This window comes from Phyllobates terribilis, unplaced genomic scaffold (genome assembly GCF_046119375.1).
Source record: "Phyllobates terribilis strain yellow unplaced genomic scaffold, ASM4611937v1 Scaffold_11__3_contigs__length_659146591, whole genome shotgun sequence".
In the NCBI taxonomy this organism is placed as follows: Eukaryota; Metazoa; Chordata; class Amphibia; order Anura; family Dendrobatidae; genus Phyllobates; species Phyllobates terribilis.
This window is the reverse complement of record NW_027362771.1, coordinates 13,636,274-13,645,295: the sequence shown is the minus strand read 5'-3', so window position 1 is coordinate 13,645,295 and position 9,022 is coordinate 13,636,274.

Sequence of the window (9,022 nt, the reverse complement as noted above, 5' to 3'; positions counted from 1 at the left end):
AATATGGAAATGGACCAGTGAACAGCTCTTCAGAGTGTCCAAGTGTGGGATCACTTGCTGTCTGACGACACTCGGCATGGTGGGAGGAAGGAGCATCAGGGTGAGGAGGAGTATGCGGTTGAGACTCACGGCTACTAAGAGTTGACCGTGTGGAAGACAGACCGGAAGTGGTGGTGCCCAGGTAACTGGAAGTATTGTCTGCTATCCAATTAATAACCTGTTCACACTGATCAGTTCTCAATACTCGTGTTGTTCTGTGCTTCCCTAGAAATTTGGTCAAGAAGTGGGAGCGAGAAGATGTGGCTGTTGGTTGTGGCACATTTTCACCTTGGCCACGGCACCGTGCTCTGCACGAACCATCACCAGAACGTCCACTTCCACGTCCCTTGCCACGCGCCTTGCCCATTGTAAATGATGTAAAATAGCTTACACTTGCACTATCAATGGAAAAAGGGTAATAAAGAGTAGAACCGTGGAAAAGGAAAACCGCAGTTATTGTTTACTGGGGTATACCACACTTTTTTAAATAGAGATATTTGCGGCTGAACAGTGAGCGACACACTCAAACTGCTTTTTTTTTTAGATACCAAAGGCCCAAAACTGGATAGTACAGCGATTTGACCCGTGGAACTGCGAAACCACACTGGGATGTCGGGCCTACACAAGACTATTTTCAACAGATATATTTTTGTGTCACAACAGTCAGGAGACACTACTGTTTTTCTTTACTGAAAAAACTACCAAAACCAGAATAATAGAGATTTTTTACCGTGGAACAGCAAAACCACAGTTATAATTTACTGGTGTATACCAGGCTTTTTAAAATATATATATATTTGCGGCTGAACAGTGAGCGACACACTCAAACTGTTTTTTTTTAGATACAAATGGCCCAAAAGTGGATAATACAGAGGTTTGTACCGTGGAACTGCAAAACCACACTTGTATTTCTCGGGCCTACACCAGACTATTTTCAACAGATAAATTTGTGTCTGAAAAATCAGGGAAACACTATTTTTTTTTTTTACAGTAAAAAATGCAAAAAGCAGGATAATAGAGATTTTTTACCACACCAGACTATTTTCAACAGATATATTTGTGTCTGAAAAATCAGGGAGACTCTATTATTATTTTTATACAGCAAAAAATGCCAAAAACAGGATAATAGAGATGTTTTACCATGGAACATCAAAACCACAGTAATAATTCACTGGTGTATACCAGGCTTTTTAAAATATATATATATTTGCGGCTGAACAGTGAGCGACACACTCAAACTGTTTTTTTAGATACAAATGGCCCATAGAACTCCAAAACCACACTTCTATTTCTCTGGCCTACACCAGACTATTTTCAACAGATATATTTGGGTCTGAAAAATCAGAGGCACACTTTTTTTTTGGGGGGGGGGGAGCGCCAAAAGGTTAATAAGATGGGTATTGTGAAGGAGGAAAAAAAAAGAGGATTTAGATGAAAAAAAAGGATTTTTCCTGGCCCCCGGGACCTGGAGCTAAGTCCAGCAATTTCAGCAACAGGAGCAGCACACAGGACTGTAATGCAGCGTTTGCTGGTATAACCACTGCGTCTCCTATACAGCCTGCCTGCCTGATATACCTGGGATGGATATTAGTCCTGAGAAGGACTCTTTGTTTGATCTGGCAGCCTTTACAGACCCTACACTAACTATTTTGCAGGATATATCTCTCCCTAAATCAGCAGCGCTGTCCCTACACTGTCTGATCCGGAGCGACAGTGTCCAAGATGGCGGCGCCCGGTTTTAAATACTCGAGGTGACGCTGTGCGGCCAGCCAATCACTGTAATGCCCACAAACAACATGGCTGCGGTATTACAGTGACTGGCTGGCAATCCCTGCATGTTCATTGGCTCTGTAAAGAGCGCCAAATGCAGGGCGGAGACCCGAGCTCCCGCCCGAGTAACCCAGAAATGCTCGGTGCTCGCTGAACATCCCGAGTAGTGTGATGCTCGGGCGAGTACCGAGCAGTGTCGAGCATGTTCGCTCAACACTACTATCTACTATTCGGAGAAGTCCAGTCAGAAGATGTCTTCATGAAAGAATTTTGGCCAAAAAGTCATACTTTTAACATTGAAACAAAACCTAGTGGCTAAATTATGCATTAAAACATTGCAATAGGGATGCAGAAAAATAACAGTAGGTACTCTGCACTGATGAGTAGAGATGATTGCTTAGTTTTGTTGTTAACCATGTTTGCGCAGAATATTATGGAATTCACATTTACCATCTAATTCAATCCATTTGCAGTAATCACCAAAAAAATGTTTGCAACCTTTTCACACAATGCAGCAGATTGCATTAGTAACACAAGGCAGATGTGATCTGAAGCACGACTGAGCGGGTTTGCAGCTATCATATCACATAGTATAGTATAGCCAATCAGGAGGGACTATCATGACCTTGATGATAGCCTTGGCAGGAAGGCAGCAGACATTTTATTATGATTTTAGAATAGTGAGAGTACATCAGAGCTCACAGCTCAGCAATAGAAATATTAAGAGAAATCCTTAAAACTATTGACAAATATTCCAGACAGCAATATACTGTATAACTGCAACTCTGAAGGAGACAAGAGTAGTAGTCAATGAAGAAGATAGACCTTCATTCCAGCCTCCATTGCTCCTTTCCAGCCTCCGGCATTCATCTGGAGAATCACCCAAAAAATAGCCTCATCTTTTTACACATTAACATTTCAACTGTAAGAGACAGAATCTTAGTATAAAAAAACAGAAAATCACTTTGTATGGTTTTTATATAATTAAATTGCATTTTATTGCATGAAATACGTATTTGATCACCTACCAACCAGCAAGAATTCTGGCTCTCACAGGCCTGTTAGTTTTTCTTTAAGACTCCCTCCTACCCTGCACTCATTACCTCTATTAAGCGCACCTGTATGAACATGTTACCTGTATAAAAGACACCTGTCCACACACTGTCAATCACACTCGAACCTCTCCACCATGGCCAAGATCAAAGAGCTGTCTAAGGACACCTACACAAGGCAGGGATGGGCTACAGGACAATAAGCAAGCAGCTTGTTGAAAAGGCAACTGTTGGCTCAATTATTAGAAAATGGAAGAAACACAAGATAACTGTCAATCTTCATCGGTCTGAGGCTAAATGCAAGGTCTTGCTTTGTTGGGTAAGGATGATTCTGAGAAAGGTCAAGAATAAGCCCAGAACTACACAGGTGTACCTGGTCAATGATCGGAAGAGAGTTGGGAAAACAGTCTCAAACATTGCCATTAGTAACACACTATGCAGTCATGGATTAAAATCCTGCAGAGAAAGCAAGGCCCCCCTGCTCACGCCAGCACATGTCCAGGCCCGTTTAAGTTCACCAATGACCATTTGGATGATCTAGAGGAAGCATGGGAGAAGTTCATGTGGTCAGATGAGACCAAAATAGAACTTTTTGGTATTAACTCTACTCACTGTGTTTGGAGGAAGGAGAAGGATAAGTACAATCCCAAGAACACCATCCCAACCATGAAGCATGGTGGGGGAAACATCATACTTTGGTGGTGCTTTTCTTCAAAGGGGACAGGGCGACTGCACCGTATTGAAGTGAGGATGGATGGGGTCATGTTTTGTGAGATTTTGGCCAACAACCTCCTTCCCTCAGTAAGATCATTAAACATTGGTCATGGCTGGGTCTTCCAGCATGACTATGACCCAAAACACACAGCCAGGTCAACTAAGGAATGGCTCCGCAAGAAGCATTTCAAGGTCCTGGAGTGGCCTAGCCAGTTTCCAGACCTGAACTTAATAGAAAATCTTGGAAGGGAGCTGAAACTCAATGTTCCCCAGCTACAGTCCTGAAACCTGAATGGTCTGGAGAAGATCTATATGGAGGAGTGGGCCAAAATCCCTGCTGCAGTGTGTGCACTCTTGGTCAAGAACTACAAGAAACGTCTGACCTCTGTAATTGCAAACAAAGGTTTCTGTACCAAGTATTAAGTTCTGTTTTTTTATTGTATTAAATACTTATTTCATGCAATTAAATGCAAATTAATTATGTTAAAATCATACTATGTGATTTTCTGGATTTTTTTTTAGATTGTGTCTCACACATGTGAAGAGAGAGGAGGTAATAGGTCGGCTTATCCATCCAGAATGTAAATAAAATCATGTTTCGTTGATCACATAATTAAAAACCTTTAAAAAGAAGGTATTAAAGCAAGTGTAGTACTACAGAAAGTTAAAACTTAACATTTATTACAACTGAATAAAAAGTGATACACAAGTCACGAGGACCTAAAAACGAATATAAGCCTGTCTGTGGTAGTGAGTAACCATATAAATTAGTAACTCATTATGTCCAGGAATACGAGCATATGTAATACCAACATAGTCTACCTGTAACATAACACAGAAAATGGCAGAAAATAGTGGAGCTCTCAAGACAATGTCTCAGCACATAGGAACCTTAATACATTTACACTGATTATGGTGAGAATTTAAACCTTATATATATAATAATGGAACGACCTCACCAAATTAAATGTCGGTTCTTGCTCTCTGGCTTAAAGACTGCTCCATGTGGTGGGGCATCCAAACCTTTTCAGCCTCCAGCAACTCACAGCACACCACTCCAAACGCGTTTCATTGCCTCAGCTAATCATCAGGGGAGAAGAGGGTGTCATACAGTATAGAAGCTGGCATCAAACTCTCAGCCTATCCATTAGACAGCGCAAATATCAAGCAAGTAAGTCGTCCTTTTGAATATACCCGCGCTGACACGCGAGCGCGTCACTTCCGGTTCCGGCGAACTGACGTCCGGTATGTGGAACGCAGGTGCCGGCCGTGACACGCAAACGTCACATCTGGTGCATGCATTCCACAGGAAACTGGCGCGCAGACCAGGAAACAATGAGTAGGGGGAATGAACACAGTGTGCCCACACGTAACACACTGCGGTGGGTGGTAACGAAACCCCCACCCAAAATCACCCCAGCCAGAAGGAGTGTCCAAAAAAAAAAAAGAAAGCAGTATAGGACACTACTCCGGCCACATACCATATGCCGCGCAGTATTGAATGACCACGCATAGCATACCCCAATGGTCGATGGACCGGAGATACTTCACGGGTCAAGTCAGACCAGTGGTACAGAGGCAAAAGCAAAACAAGCACACATAAAGCCCAAAAAGAGGGGAAAGCTGAGGCCAAACAGTTTAGAAGCGCAAAAAGTGTAAAAATGTAAAAAATAGGGAGAGAACTGGGGAGGACCGCACCTCCAGAGAAAAAGGGGGGGAAGACCGCACCTCCAGAGAAAAAGGGGGAAAAGGAGGGGAGGGGGAGGAAGGAAGAGGGGGAGGGAGAGTGGATGATAGGGCATAAATGGCAGGAATAGATATTGATCAAAAAACCAAGATCTAACAAATGAATACATAGAGGGGAGGAGAAACAGCACAGGGGACTACAAAGCCCTATTAATAAACTAATAATGACTGTCCCTACCTGTCAGTGGAGGTTGGCACCCTAAAACCTGCGCAAGTGGCGCCCCCACTCTGCGAAGGCTGTCCCTACTCTCCTCACCCTATCTCACCCTAAACTCATAGAAAAGGCCTATAAGACAACTGTTCATTTAGGCCGTGAGGGGCCATTGTCTGCAACCTAAAAATCCACTTGGTCTCCCTTTGGACGATTAATTTGTCCCCATCACCCCCTCTTGGCGGGGCAGTCACTTTATCAATTCCCATAAATCGTATCACATCCATGTCATTAGGATGCACGTTGTTCACATGCCTCGCCAGGGGGGGTGTCTCTTTTCAGGGCAATATCTCGTTGTTCAATAGACCGCACCCCAGTGTGTGGTCTATTGAACAGACTGAATGGTCACTGCTCCCCACGCAGAGTCCCGGCATGGGGAGCAGTGACTATTCCAGCAAAACGTCTCACACGCAGAGTGGGACAGCTCTGGAGGAGAGAGGATGTGAGTATGATAGTTTATTTTTTTGTTTGTGGGCAGCGTAATGGGGGCTCAGACGGTGCCATGCATACCAGGATGGGGGCTCAAGGGGTTCCATGCATACCAGGAAGGGGGTTCAGAGGGTGCCATGCATACCAGGATGGGGGCTCAAGGGGTGCTATGCATACCAGGATGGGGGCTCAGAGAGTGCCATGCATACCATGATGGGGGCTCAGGGGGTGCCATGCATACCAGGATGGGGGCTCAGAAGGTGCAATGCATACCAGGATGGGGGCTCTAGGGGTGCCATGCATACCAGGATGGGGGATCAAAGGGTGCCATGCATACCAAGATGGGGGATAAAGGCGTGCCATGCATGCCAGGATGGGGGCTCAAGGGGTGCAATGCATAACAGGATGGGGTATCAAGGGGTGTCATGAATGCCAAGATGGGGTATAAAGGGGTGTCATGAATACCAAGATGGGGTATAAAGGGGTATCATGCATACCAGGATGGGGTATAAAGGGGTGACATGCATACCAGGATGGGGGATAAAGGGGTGACATGCATACCAGGATGGGGGATCAAGGGGTGCCATGAATACCAGGATGGGGGATCAAGGGGTGCCATGCATACCAGGAAGGGGGATCAATGGGTGCCATGCATACCAGAAAGGGTAATCAAGGAGTGCCATGCATACCAGGATGGGGGACCAAGGGGTGTCATGAATACCAGGATGGAGGATCAAGGGGTACCATGAATACCAGGATGGGGATGGGCGCCATGTATACCAGGAAGGAGGGGCCATATATTCCAGGATGTAGGATATTAACAGAATTGGGGAACATTACCCCAATACAAGTTTCAGCAGCAGACCCCCTCCCCCATAACAGGGCATCATGACCACATTTTTTGCTTACATTTTTTTCCCTATTTTCTTCCTCTAAAACCTAGATGCGTCTTATGGTCCGGTGCGTCTTATAGTCCGAAAAAAAGGGTACCTTATCATTGGTATAGTCAAGAGTATATCTCTGTAATTTTGATGATTTGGTCTTTAGAATGGATTCCTCCAGAGATTTCGAATTGCCTGTCGCATTTTTAACAGCTATATTCAGGAGTATCTATTAATTGAGAAAGTTCATCTTTAATTTTATCTATATCCATTTTTAGATCATCCAGTCGACTGTGTTCATACAAAATAATTAAATCCATTAGTTTTAATGAACTCCACGAAATTATTAGGTTCCACTCTGTAAGAAGCTTATCTGAAAAAATCTATGTGGGAGATTTTTGAATTCGTAACCCTCTTGGCATCATTTACGGTCCACATATTTCTTAATGGTATTACAGTCCCACCAGGTGCGCAACTCCTGCTAGGATAGTTTTTTTAATTTTTTGAACAAATCTTTTAGTTCCAAGGAACCTGAATTTCTAATGTCCGTGTTTTCAAACACCTGTGTTAATTTGGCCATACGTGCCTCAGTAGCCATGATGTATTTGTGTGACAAATCAATTTAAACAAAATTAATTTTTGTCAGTTAAATCCTAATAACATCAAAGAAGTATTCCAAAACGGGGCGTTTATCCAGTGATATATAATCTTAAGAATTTCCCAATGAATTGAAGTGTATATATATCCAAGAAGGCTACACACTGTGGGGTGGATATATAGTGAATAACTTCCCGCCTCCACTACGGTCATTCACCTATAAAACATGCCCTTTTTAAATGTCTGATTAACCCTCTCTGCACCTACTATGCAGGAGCAGACTTTCACGATTCACATAACTGAAACTAACAGCCTCAGTGAAACATATCTCCTCTCCAGTGCTCTGCCAGTGACTTTGTCACAATGTGTATATATACACACGTGGTCAAAATTGTTGGTACCCCTCGTTTAATGAAAGAAAAACCCACAATGGTCACAGAAATAACTTGAATCTGACAAAAGTAATAATAAATTAAAAATCTCTGAAAATGAACAAATGAAAGTTGGACATTGATTTTCAACCCTACTTCCACAGAATTAAAAAAAAATTAAACTCATGAAATAGGCCTGGACAGAAATGATGGTACCCCTGAAAATAATTGGACAAAAGGGACATGTTTAATCAAGTTGTGTAGACTAATTAGCATCACAGGTGTCAACAATCTTGTAATCAGTCAGTGGGCCTGTATATAGGGCTACATATACTCATTGTGCTGTTTGGGGACATGGTGTGTGCCACACTCAACATGGACCGGATGAAGCAAAGGAAAGAGTTGTCTCAGGAGCTTAGAAAGAAAATTATAGACAAGCATGTTAAAGGTAAAGGTTATAAGACCATATCCAAGCAGCTTGATGTTTCTGTGACTACAGTTGCACATATTATTCAGAAATTTAAGATCCATGGGACTGTAGCCAACCTCCCTGGACGTAGCCGCAGGAGGAAAATTGATGACAAATCAAAGAGACGGATAATACGAATGGTAACAAAAGAGCCCAGGGTAACTTTAAAGAGATTAAAGGTAAACTTCAAGCTCAAGGAACATCAGTGTCAGATCGCACTATCCGTCATTGTTTGATCCAAAGTGGACTTCATGGGAGACCACCAAGGAGAACACCATTGTTGAAAACAAATCCTAAAAAAGCCAGACTGGAATTTGCCAAACTATATGGTGACAAGCCACAAAGCTTATGGGAGAATGCCCTATGGACAGATGAGACAAAAATGGAAGTTTTTGGCAAGTCCCATCAGCTCTGTGTTCACAGATGGAAAAATGAAGCATGTCAAGAAAAGAACACTGTCCCTACTGTGAAACATGGAGGAGGTTCTGTTATGTTCTTGGGCTGCTTTGCTGCATCTGGCACAGAGTGTCTTGAATCTGTTCAGGGTACAATGAATTCTCAAGACTATCAAGGGATTCTAGAGAGAAATGTTGTCTCAGTCACAGTTCATGGGTCTTGCAACAGGATAATGACCCAAAACACACAGCTAAAAACACCCAAGGATGGCTAAGAGGAATACTTTGGACTATTCTGAAGTGGCCTTCTATGAGCCCTGACCTAAATCCTATTGAGCATCTTTGGAA